This window comes from Tympanuchus pallidicinctus, unplaced genomic scaffold (genome assembly GCF_026119805.1).
Source record: "Tympanuchus pallidicinctus isolate F22 unplaced genomic scaffold, pur_lepc_1.0 scaffold28, whole genome shotgun sequence".
Taxonomy (NCBI): Eukaryota; Metazoa; Chordata; class Aves; order Galliformes; family Phasianidae; genus Tympanuchus; species Tympanuchus pallidicinctus.
This window is the reverse complement of record NW_026294745.1, coordinates 5,813,007-5,826,336: the sequence shown is the minus strand read 5'-3', so window position 1 is coordinate 5,826,336 and position 13,330 is coordinate 5,813,007. Positions and strand designations below refer to the sequence as shown.

The window sequence follows — 13,330 nt, the reverse complement described above, 5'->3', positions numbered from 1 at the left end:
TGGATGTGCGTTCATTTATTACATTCATGCAAAGGACTTGGACAGCTTTAAGAACACCAAAATAGAGCAGGAAGAAGCTGAGATAGCCTAGATACTGGTGGTTAGCTTTCTTACATTAGTCATGCCATACAGACAGATGCAGAGAACAATTTGCTGCCCTCCTATCTCCCAAAAGATTCTTGAGTTTCTGTTATGAAATATTGAAAACAAAAAAAAACACTGAAAAAAAAAAACCAAAAAAACCCAAACATTTGCCTTTCTTTGCTGAGATGCTGCTACCTGATTCACAGGATTGTGTGCTCAGATTTTGCCTTCATTTTGGCCTTCCCTGAAAACCCTGTGGATCCTTTTGGCCACAAGAGCCTCACAGCAACTCCAGCCTGTGTTAGAGAGCCCTTCAGCTCTATGAATACAAGCAGAATTATCTGTTCTATCCAATGCACAAAGCACAATATTACTTCTCCGTTCTCTATCACATGGGCCTCAGTTCAAGAGAAATCAAAAGCTCCCATGTAAGTCAAAAGGGATGCATGTACTCAAAAGCTTTGCATTATTGACCTTCAAGAATGGGCCTGTTTCTATATTCCTTACAAAGTGTTTACCTATAAAATGCCCTTCTTACTTTTAACTTAGTCCTCGCTGAGGACTAGTGCCTTTTATACACTTGAAGAGAAGTTGTAAGTGGAGGTTACTATCACTCAAAAGCATTTTCATAGCACTTCATTCTTATTACTGCTCACAGTTACTAGTCATTGTTATCTCTGAGAGGCAGAGAAAAATACCAGCGCATGGGAGATGTGACTGAAAGCCCAACAACCAAATCTTTTGTGTAAACCACAGCATTAGCTGAAGGAAGAAGTTGTTTAGTTACATTGAGGCATTGAGAAAACATTTTCTAAATATTCCTGCCAAGAGATCCCTTTGCAATCACACCGAGGAATTACTGCACCTTGGTGATAGCACAGTGCAAGGAAATGATTGGTTCAGCTCCTGCAGCTCTGCTGTACCAAGTAAAAAGGCAGCAAGTGAAACACACAGCTAGCTTAACGAGTCCTGTGTGGATGGGAGACTCAATTAAAATTAAATTATACAACAAATTAGGTTTTAAATGCTGCACAGCTTAGCCAGCCAGATAAATAATAATTAGAGATATACTGATCTGCTGCTCTGTGCAGTTGAACAGCAGACTGCTATAGCTGCTTTCAATACACACTGTCACGTCCCTCCCAGCTCAGGGTGGTTTTCATGGCATTCCAAAGAAGCCACCCATGAACAGGCCCATTCTGTACCAGACACTGCTGTGAGCTGGGCTTAATAGACAGGAACTTTCTTCTAGAGTCTGTCTTTCCCACCTCTTCCACGTTTCTTTAGCAGTTTCCCTCTCCCTTCTTTCTACAATCCAAATCATTCTACATGGAGTTAATTTCCAGGCTCTGGATCGCGCAGACAGCAGACTCCCTAGGAAATGCAAAAGACTTTCCAGGGAAACAAAGTGAAAGCCAAAATCACGCATGCAGGAGCAATTGAAGCACCACGTTTTCCTGGAAGAGGTTCCTCCCAGAAGGAACCCTGACTAAGCTTTGTTACTGGGGCAGAAGGAGCACCAAGGAGACTGCTGAATGCCCAGCTGGCAAACAGACTGAAATAATGCAATTGTTGTTCACACTTCACAGCTTAGCTTGACTGGATGCTGCACTCATATATGGCATTCACAGCTTCCTTTTGAAGTTGTTTGTAAACGTAATCAGGTATTTATTGAAGTCAGCGAAATAATAATAATTAACCTTGTTTATTTTTGCTTTTAGAAATCACTAACACCCAATTGTTTTGTTTAAATCCTATTTGCATTTAAAACTGTGTAAATACATATTTTTGTTTTGCTTTTTTTTTTTTTTTTAATAAAGACTGGAGGGGCAAAACAAATAAAACAGTCACCTTTGGCATTTTTTAGTTCCTGAACATCTAAGTCTGTAGCTAATTCTAAAACGAGCAGGATGTGGTCATTTCTGTCCAACACAGAAAGCGACTGTGGCAGGCTCAAGCTGACTCTTTGGCAGTTGCCATTTATGGATGCCATTCTGGGTTTCCTTTTTGACTCCTTAATTCTCCAGCACTTACACAGTAAGAGTCTTAGACTGACACGTTTAGTCTAAGGAGGAAAAAAATTGCATGTGTCATCTCAGGATGAAAGACTGCCTACAGATAAAAATGACACAAACGTTTCTGCAAAGGCCCCTCTCCATAGATAACTGGGAAAATTTACAGTCTGTTTAAAGCATTGGTTTCAAAGGGGATTTTAATTAATATTTTCTTCAAGTGTTTTCAAACATATTTCCTCCAGGGGGTGCCATATTAACACCACTGGAAAGTAAAAATGTATAAACGTAAGCGTGTGTAAATGATCCACAGGAAGGACATAACTCTCCACGCTGTGTGTGTCACTGCGTCTTGTGAGTGATGTGCCATTCCAACCAGAGCCAAAGGCACCAGTGTTGAGAATGAAATTTCTCAGCTGTTCCCTCACCAGCGGTCAGAAGCGGTGCTGCCTGGTCCTACAATTAATGTCAAGCGCATTCCTGCCAAGTTCAGAGAGGACGCATCCCTTGGAAAAGGGTTTTCGGAGTGGCTGAGTGCAGAAATACATTCATCCCATCTTCTGAGAGAAAGGGCCTCTGGGGAGAGGAGAAGTTACAGCTGCACGCGATTTCAGCTGGGTTATGAGTAAGGGCAGAAGTCTGAACATGGTAACGAAAACGACACAGAAGATTAAAGAAGAGCTGGCCAGGAGCCTCACTGGGTTTTCTACAGGTCTGCAGGGAATACCAGCGCAGGTAGGATGTCTGTAAGTCCGTTAAAGCAGAGGAGTTTTGCTGGCTCTGAGAACAGAAACTTTGCTTTGAGCAAAAACACTTACTGTACAAGAAAATCAATCTAAACACCTCTCCCAGACTAAGGAGTAAAAGAAAACTGAGAAATAATGTCATAAAATATACGCAATTTTCCACATTTCGCTGCTCACATTTTTTTGCTTTTATCTACACAGCAGTTAAAACAATCACACAGTCCAGATACTGTGAATCCCTCACCCACTGCTTTAGAAATATTACTAAAATAGTGCCTGGTTACCTTCTACTTGGCAGTGAAGCTCTCTACGGGATAATTACTTAAGTAAAAGTATTCTTGAAGACTCCAAATCTGAAAGACAAAATCCTTAATATATTATTTATTTTGCCCTATAATTTCAAAGTATAAGCTTACTTCTTTTACTTCAAGAAAGGGAATGGAAGCCAGCACTATGAACGTCATTGATCCAGAGCTCATAGTTAAGGACACTGTCAGAATAGAAAAAAATCTCCATGTGTTACACTAAGCCACTGTTGGACAGTCTGAGAAGCAGGGCTTTCGTACTGCTCTGAATTGCAGAAGAGATGCTCAGAATTCCAGAAGTCATCTAAATTTTTAGCTGCATTGTACCAGTAGTGCACCACTGCAGTTGCTGTCAGAAAACTCCGTATATCAGCTGAAAATACTTAGGTTGCTCCAAAAGTATTGCCTCCCATTTATTTCCATGGGAACTACAGCATACAGAGAATGGTAGCAGCAGGCTCCGAAGGCAAAGTTTTCCTGTGCCTTCCTCCTGGAAAGGAGCAGCTGAAAGATTTCAACTCATTTGAGGGATCAGAAGTACACTTTGGTATACCGAGTACGTTTCTGATGTGCCAAAGTACGCTTCTGGTATACAAAGTATACTTCTGATCCCTCAGAGCAGCTCACCCATCCAGGAACTCTGCCTTGAAGCTCTCCTCTCAGTTGAGCATCTTTGACACAGACTGTACGGTTGCCATGTAGCAACCCCAGCAAGTACTGCTTCTGTTACAGAGGGGACAAATAAATGCTGGATACGGATGAAAAGACATTCAGAGATAGGAAGAGTAACCAAAGGAAATTGAAGTGATGGGATGCAGACCATTCTTTTGCCCTAGATGTTGAAGTGGATCTTTAAATCAGAGTGGGACAGAGCAGCAGTTAGGCTACATGCAGACTACATGTTAACTGAAATTTATTTTTATTTTATGCATTATACAGTGCAATGTTCTGTAAATGGGCATCAAAACAAAGAAAACTAGATGAGAATTAGATATGAACTGCAGTACACGGCTGAAAGTCTAGTCATTGTTCTGTTAAGTGGTAGCATTTTCTAAATTACATCATTTTCAGAACAGAAAATGGGATTAACGGAACATCCAATCTTTTTCTGACTTCTTCTCAATACCATATGCTAGAGAAGCCTTATTTTTATTTTGCATTACCTTTGGAGACACATGCTTACATGCTGGCCTGGTTTAGAATGAGATGCCTCCAGAGAAAGGGAAGAGTCTATCTTCTACCAGCTGTACAAGAACAAAAGGCTCCATAATGTCCTGTCTGGCTTATTATTGGCAGGGAGTTAAATCCATCAGCACTGGAGGATGGGAATAGGCCAGCATTGTTTTTTGCTATTTTGATTTATTAAAAATCCCTGCTGTGGACATTAAGAGGAAATTGGCCATAATTCAGGAGCAGTGGATCTGATGGACAGCGAGATGGAAAGTTTCATATTAAAGCCTTAGGAGGCCAAAAAGAAAATTGAAAATCTGGAAGTATCAGCTGATGGGCAGTACCTTTTCATTATAAAGAACACCAAGCTCTATAAAATTCTTGGCAGGAGGGATAAGAGCAGAATCAAAACAATGACCTTGAGATCAGTCCCAGTCTGGGCAACAGTGGGTTTACAGCAGATGCCAAGTAAAGGAGAGAGAGAATAAATGCAAGTCAGATATCAGCTTCAGCTTGGACCTTGTTCTGGGCCCTCCTGTTCAAAAAGTGTCCACGTTTATAGTCTCTTCCTGTGTGACAGATCAGACACAGGATTTTTTCTCCCTATCCATGCAGCTAGAGCTCTTAGCTACATTCTGTTCACTTTGCATCACCAATGCTGCATTATTCTCACTTCTGTTTTAACCATTCCATGTCTCATCCAATTCCTTTTCCTAACCAGAGCTCTGCTTAGACCAAGTCACTTCCTATTTACATCCTTCCTTTGATTCAGCATTCTCTATTGCAGCAAATAAAGCTGACCAACAGCAAAGTTATGGTTGGGAGATGATGCAGTACTCTGCTGCTGTACAAATACTGGGGCTAGAAAGGATAAGGAGCTTGACCTCCTGCATTGAGTATGGCATTTCTTACTAATAGCAACCTCTCAGCCCTTAGAGAGGTGTTGATGGTGTCTAGAAGCATACCAGTTTTCATTGGACAGAAGAATTTGGTACGTGAAACTGTGCAGGGAGAAGGTTGATTTATGTGTGGGTTTTATCCCACATTTTCTTCTAAGCCTGAGCTCAATCCAAAGGAGTCTTATTGTAGATCCTTATGTGATTTGATCTAGGCTTAGAAAAACCAAAGAGCATGTATTACCTGATAGCAAAAGCTCTGAAGGCAACTGGTTACAATTTATGAGGATGCTGGAATGCCCACAGTTCCTCAGCCTAAGCCAGTCAGGCAGGAGGACAGTGTGGGTTTTGGTTCACCTTCACCACGTATTTCTTGTCTATGTGAACACTGACCCCATACACATCCTGCATTCAGGTTTGAAACTGTAAAGCACTGGAAGTCACAATAACTCCCAAATATTTGCCTTGACGTTACTCACTTATGGCATTCTCATCTAGTACACCAGTGTGTACATGGAGGATTAATAGCTCAAGAGCTCACCTAAATCATTGGTTTCCAGCTCATGTCCTGCAGAGCCTGGGAAACCCATGGAAAACTAGAGTCTGCACAAAGTGGAGAAGGAAAAGCAAACTCATTTGTGCCAGACAGCATGCTACATATGTGAAATTCCTTAAGGAGTCTGCATTACTGCTGGAAAATTTAGGGGTCCACAAATCACAGAAGGCTGAAGAGAGTCTGACCTAAATCTTCTTCTGCAAGAGCAAACAGCCTAGAACTGCAGCAATACGAGAACTTGGTGCTAAGAAGCAGCACAACAGCTAAGCAGAACAAAATCTCTGCAGCTTCTTACAGATGAAAATGGAAATAAGTGGGACTGACATCTGTATAGCTTTTGTAAGTATTTGTTTGGAGATTACTGTTAAAATAGACTCAAAGAATAAAAAGAGCAGCCCATATCAATGCTAACTAAACTAATCTCGACAACAAATTACTTATGCAACGTGCGTATGTGTTCCTCATACGGTTTGGCCCTGAACCTTCACTAAGTTGGAAAAAAAAGAAATAAAAAAAGCAACCAGACAAGGACAATCCCTATTAAGGTGTCACAGAGTTATTTTAGTGGATTCTCTGGAAATAAGCTTGTTTCTGTGCTAATTTTTCTTCTGGCAGAACCAATTCATTCTCGGCCTTTACAAGCCAGTCTTTTACATTTGATTGAAAATTGGATTTGGGCCTCTGGGGATATTTCATGTCAGCCTTCCTAATGTAGTGTCAACGTGAAGACACAAAGAGATAAAAAGTCAGTTTCACTTAGAGTTTCCTTTTTCTAGCGTCTAGTCTGAGTTTTCACTCTTTCACTTTTGCACTTTGGATCTGTGTCTTCTTGTCTTAAGTCACATTAAGCGAGAGGGCAAGAGTGTACTAAGCCAACCTCCTTGGTTTATAGGCAGGGTCACTAGCACAGCTGGAACGCATACTTAAACTTTGTGGTATCACCTCATAAAACGATCACATAGCAGACAAATTTTAAGCGCATATTTGAAAAAGCAGAAACTCTGGGGTCAGGGTGATGGAGACTGGAGGAAGGGTAAATGTAGGCTACAAGGAGAAATAATGAGACTCACTTTGCTGGAGGAAATGGACAGACATTAGCATTTCAATAGCAGTCGAACCATTTCATCCAATACAGGATGTAGTTCCCTGCAGACCAAGCGAATGCAATCCGTAACATCTGTGTTCGGCGCTGTACTTTTGAACATACGACATTCAAACTGTAGGCTGCGCCCCACACGATCCCTCCTGCCTCCTTCCCTGGCCCATCACGCTCACCTGGAAGAGATGAGCTAACCAACTGGAAACGCAACACAAAGGAATCAGAGTGAGAACACAACCTCTCAAAGGTACAAGGAAAAACAGCATGTGGGCAGACAGCCTGGGGCTTCCACAAAATACACAGAGGAAGAACAAATTAAGAGTCCTTGGACAATAAAGTAAGTTCCAGATTTTACTGACATATGATTTCGCAACAATCAAGATTACATCATTTTTCAGGGCAATAATACACATTTTTGTAGAATGCAAGTCTACTAAAGCAAGCACTATTTTTTGCTTTTGCATGTGACAGACCAAGACTGTGTTCTGTTCTCTTACAGAGAACAGAGAGCTGGGAAGCAAAGTGCTTGCTGCTTCTGCTTCTTATGTGACAGTCTGCACATAGAACTGAGACAAGACATAGTTGATCTCAAATAACACAACAGGGAGTAAATGCATGGCACACCAGCTAGCATAAGTTCATAACGTAGCACCACGTACAGTTTTCATATAATGAAGCTTTCCTATGCATGCAGATTCAAACCGCTTTCCTGGAAAAGTAAAATGCTGTGACCAGGAAAGAAAAATAAAGCCTATGGATAAATATATCAGCATGTCCCAGCCTACAGTCCTTTCATCCTTCAAGTGCCTCCAGACCCCTGCTCCCCTCACCACTGCAGAGGAAGCTGCTTTGTGCCATGGCTCACTCCTGTCTCATTTAGCGTATTAGATCTCTCAAAGGTGGAGAAAGTATTTTGTTCCAGGTCCCATTCATGGCGACTGAGACAGGATCTTATGCCACACACAAAACATAACTTCTCTTCCATATTGCCTAGCTTCTTAGAAGATAAAGGAAATCCTTATTTTCACTTCTGCTCAGTTTTGCAGAAGACTGATTTTCCTAGGTCCTGCTTCCCTCTTCTGTTTACCGCTCTAATTTAGCACTTTCTATTCCCCTGTTTTCTCAGCAGCCGCTACCCAACAGCACGTCCTCCCATCAGCTTAACATCCTACACCAGCAGAGTTCATGGTAAGTAGTTGATTGGATTCAGCTGGGTCTGTCTGCACAGTAGGGAGAGCTGGCAGCCCTTTGAATACAGTTTCTGGGTGTCAGTCTGGGTGTTCAGATCACTCCCTTGCCAGAAAAAGAAGCGTCACATTTTTCATCACACTTTTCTTTAATGACATTTCCTTCCTTCCAGAAAGTAAATGTCCAGGGGAGGTAAATGAATTGCTTTGTATATCTAGAGAACCTCCAAAGCCCTTGATCCAGGCTGTGTAGTAATGAAAAAAAATAACAAGGAGAGGAATGGAGGAAGGAGTTTTAAACACACTTTCAGATCATAGAAAAACAGTAAAAGAGCTAGAAAATAGAGGGATGGTGAAAGAAAATAACCGAGGCACCAACGTAGTCCAAAATAATGCAACTGCTAACTGGGGGGAAAAAAAAAACAACCACAACACCACAATAGAGAAGAACTTTGTACAGTAAAGAGAGAGCTGATGTTCAGCAAAGCCAAGAAATTTTAATACTGATGTGTAAAATTAAACCGTGACAGCAGAAAGGCGAGAGCAGGCTTATCTGCAAGCGTCACGTTACCTCCCCTGGGATCCTTACCTTCCCCCTGGTGCTGCTGTCAGATTCTCCTTCCCCCTCAAATCTCACTTGACCTGAATTCTCATGATTTGACTCCGTAATCCTCTGGTTTCCGCTGTACGCACACAAAAGATTATTGTACAAAAGCGAATTCCCAGGGCCTTGGGCTTTGCTTTCCATTTAGTTAAAGAATTATCCTACAGTAGTTTAGGTGCTGGGAAACTTGTCCTGTAGATTACTGCCTACAGGGCAAATGCTGTGGAGGCTGCTAACGAGAGAACAGATGTTCGCTGGCTTATGAGCCTTACTGCATGTAAATGTCTTCAGAACTGTGCCTGTCAATAAGCCTCTGCCTAAGAATCACAAACCTTATGGACAAAATTCATCCCCAGTGTAAACGCATGGGCTTCGGCAGAATTATACTGAGGAGCAAGCTGGTCCTCAATCTACACCAGAGAGACAGTATTGAACACCTTGTGCAGAAGCTGAGACTGAACGTCATGAAAAGCTAACACTTCAGAAGAATGCAGTTATGATTTCTGTTGTGGCACAGTGAGCCTCAAACAAATGGATTTCAAAGCCATACTGGTATTGGAGGAGAAAGATCCTCTAGTAACCACTCCAAGCTAAAGTTTTCATTGCCTCAGTAAAGGGATGCTCTGTTTTCAGGGCCACAGCTTCACCTGGTGGATGTTGCAGCAGCCGTTCAACAGGCTGAAGGTGAAACGTTCATCCAGTCCTCTGGACCCATGCTAACTTCCAGCTACCAAAGCAGCCCATGTTTGCTTCCTGCCGCCTGATGAACCCGAGCTTCAGAGCATCACGGGCTGAGGAGCTGACTGCACTGGCTGGAGCACCTCTTTCTCCATGAGCTCTCTTGACGGAAGTTCAAGATGTGTGCAGAAGATGTTTACTTTCAGGCTTTGCCCCTTCCTTCCTGCTGTGTACAAGGGCTGATGACCTTGCTCTGCACGGCAAACTTCAGCTGTACTGGGCCAGAAAGCCATGAGCTCTCTCTGATCAGAGCTGGCCGCTTCACCGTGCAAGTTTAATAGCAGCGCTGCATCAGTTGCTTGGTATAGTTCTCAGGATCCAGTAGCGAATCCTTTCAGCTGAGCGTGCCAGCTCTGTGTCTTCAGCAGAACAGCACAAGATTTACCCACCCCCCCCTTTGCCTGGAGGTTCTGCGGCGGTAGGAAGAGCCGGCCGGGGAGCGGTGCGAGAGCGCTGGGTGCCCGCGGCCGGCCTGCTCCTCTGGCACTAGGTGGCAATGTGGGTCTGCAGCAGCCTCGGAACGCGGCCCTGGGGCAGCCTGTGGGGGGTGGGTACCCGCAGGCACAGCTCAGCATCACCGCGTCCTTGCGCGCCCTCTGCATCCCTCCCGGCATCACCCTGCAAGAGTCTCCTAGACAAAACGTGGAAAGAAATGCTTCCCAATGGCTTCGCGGCCACCAGCCTCCTCTCTTCCCAAACTGGATTCGATCCATCTCTGGGAATAAAAGAGGAGCTGGCAGTGGGTTTGCCACGCCACGCATTGCTGTGGTTGGGAGCTCATGCTGCTGCCAGCCTAACCCACTGCTGGGACACACCAGCACCCAAGGGAGGCCATGCAGGGCATCAAACCCCATCAGCAGGCTTTGAGTTGTGCCTGTGCTGCATGCCTGAGTTGTCCAAGCCACGCACGGCTGTGTTTCCATGTACAGCTCTGCTGGGAAAGCACCAGCCTTACCACCATCTGAGCTGCATCCTTGGGCTGTCTGCAGCAGCCTTGCCACCCAGCAGAGAATAGAGTTACCTTCCCATGTCCTGATTAACATTTCTGAGAGTTTGTACCTGGACATTTCATTAATTACTTTCCATCTAATGTCTTAAGAAAAAGCCAAAGCATTCTTGAGAAAGTCACTGCCAGATCCTTTTCAGCTGCTGCCTTTGTGTGGAGCTCAGTCTGTCAGTCAGAAGTAGATATTTAAGAGGAAATTCGACAAGAAATGATGGACAGCCTCTTGGCACACCTGACCTCTGCAACCCAGGCGGCCTGCTGTTAGATTTCTGGGTATTTGTTTGGTTTTAAGCGTGCCATGCTATTGAGCACACAGTGCTTCTGTTTCAGTCCTTATGGGCTCATCTCTGACCTCACACCTTACTGAGCTCTCTGTAAGGTCTTTCTTCCACAGTGGTCATAATTGGGCTGCACCTCTCACAGCTGCCTGCACCGTGCGTTATCTCTGTGCAGCTCACGCTGCCCCAGTCAGCATCTTGTGGGGGCATTGCAGAACAGGCAGTGTGCTCTGCTGTGCCGGGGATTCACCATCAGTTCCCCTGTCATTCCTGGTCTGCTGTAACACAACTGCTTTCAAGATTTCTCTCTCCAGTGGAACATCTGTGTTTTGGATTAATTTTCCCCAGACAGGTTTACTTACAGGTTTTTTCCACATTAAATCTCAGTATTTTGTTCTTTCTAGTTTATCTAGGTCCTTTTTTGGTACTGTTCCTCTGGGTTCCTCTGGATTCTCCCCATTTAGCACAGTCAGCAAAGTCCTCTGGTATCCCAGTTCACTCTTTCTATTAGTCTACCAATGAATAACACGTTCCTGGACGTCCCTCTGTAGCGCTGCACATTCATTTCTTGCAGCCCTTTGTTTACAGTTCATGCTTTTCTTCATCTGAGTGACTGTGCCGATATCCATGAGGATTTCAATCAATGTTTCCTTCAGACACACATGAAAAAGCTATAAAACCCCAAACAACTCCCCCAGTCGCTCTGCTTATCAGTCATAGTTGGATTAACTTGTGAACATTATGAGACTTTCCTCTTTCTATTTGTTTTATTTTACCACATATGAGCTCATGCTAACTTACAGACCACTCCTGAACCCTGTTTGGGAACTGGTTGGATATATAATTTCCACCCTATTTTCTGTCCATACAACACCAGTCTTCCATTTTTGGCTGTAACCTTTGGAAAATATTTCTTGTCCTTTAATTCATACACATAACACTATAAATACACCCGCCAAAGGAATAGCAGATTTCTAATTGTGAATATCATCTCTTACAACAGGAAGAGGTGAAACAACGAATGAATTTAAACAGTTCTATCTTACCCATATGCTGAACTTGTGGTGGAAGCACAGCCTGCATCCCCAGAACTCAGCCCTGCAGGGCCCAGGCTGGCTGTGCTTCCCTCACCCACAGCAGGCAGGCAGCTCACCTTTACAATGAGGCGATCCACCAGCGAGCTCCTCACAGCCATCACAACAAAGTCCATCCAGTTTGCAGCGCTCCTCTCAGGAATTCTGTTGCTTCACCATCTCTGTGATGTGAGTCACATTTTCCCACTCATGCTGTGGTGAAAAGAGACACTTAAATGTTCCCAGGATCTCTCTGTGCCTGGTTGTTTTTGAGCAGAGCATGGAATCAAGCAGCTCAGCTCCCACCATGCTTTTTGGGTGGTGTGGTTGCACAGCAGTGCTCCACGGTCACATCAGTGCCTTCCAGGGACTGCAGCTGGCTTCACATGTGCCCTTCACATAGAAAGGGACAGAAATATTGAAGGCCTTGTTAACCTGGTACTGACCTTCAATGTCAATGTGCTTTAGCACACAGCTGTTCTCCATATCCTCCCCCCCTTATCCCCTTTATCTTTACTGGGAGTGATAGCAACAGAAAGGCACTGCAGAAATTTAACATTCAGTGTGATCATTTGCAACAGCAACTAACAATCACCTGTGCTCTGCTGAACTCTCTGGAAGCCTCTATGGACCAAGGCAGTACAGCACACATTCTCCTAACCCCATCTTCTCTCCAGGCTGCACAAAGTGCCACAGGATGAGTGCTCTGTAGCAGCCCAGCTGCTGGCTGGCTGAAGGTGGGGGTGGGAAGCTCTCCCCTCATCAGCCCCCACCTGCCCACCTTCTGCTGGTAGAGCTGAGTGCGCTCAGCTGCCTTCCACCTCCATCCTGATTTGATAACTGAGAGCAGGGAAGGTATTACTTAAAGAATCTGGGTGGTTGTTTGCAAAATAAACAGGAGATGAAAGATAAGGCAGTCTCCTTGGTGCATAATTACCTTAAATGAAGGTCTGTTTGCTAATACTGTTGTTTTGATGTGCTAAACAGCTTAGTCTTACCACTCCAGTAGATACTATAACTGTAATTCCCAGTGATGTCACACCAAGATTAGGAGCTGTCGGGAAGCAAGAGGGGAAGGATATCTGTGGAGCAGTGGTGAGCAGGGAGCAGGCTTAGCTTCCCAGACAGCTCTGCGAAGCCCCATGGGGTGATGCTGCCAGGCAGGCTCCCTTGGGGCACCTCCTGCTTCCCCACCAGCTTGGGCCTGGAGAGGTGCTGAGAGCTGTGTCTGTAGTGGCACCTCACAGAATGGCCAGTATTGGAGGGGACCTCAAGGATCATGAATCTCCAACCCCCTGCCACACACAGGGCCACCGACCTCGCCATTCAATACTAGACCAGGCTGCTCAGGGCCCCATCCAACCTGGCCTTGAACACCTCCAGGAGCAATGCATCCACAACCTCTCTGGGCAGCCTGTGCCAGTACCTCACCACACTCTCTAAAGAAATTCCCTCTGACATTCAATCTAAATCTTCTTTCCCTCAACTTAAAACCGTTTTCCCTTGTCCTGCAGTTATCAACCCCTTCCAAGAGTTGACTCCCCTCCTGCTTGTAGGCTCCCTTTAGGTACTAAAA

General features: G+C 44.3%; 1 long non-coding RNA gene across 1 annotated transcript; it reads right to left on the bottom strand.

Annotated features, from left to right (window-relative positions):
- Positions 1-2,067: 2,067 nt before the first annotated feature.
- Positions 2,068-12,184, bottom strand: LOC128084642 (uncharacterized). Its single transcript, XR_008208638.1, has 3 exons — positions 11,835-12,184; positions 3,127-3,195; positions 2,068-2,672 (listed from the first exon to the last, which is right to left on the bottom strand). It is a non-coding gene; the product is annotated as an uncharacterized LOC128084642 (long non-coding RNA).
- Positions 12,185-13,330: the final 1,146 nt, after the last annotated feature.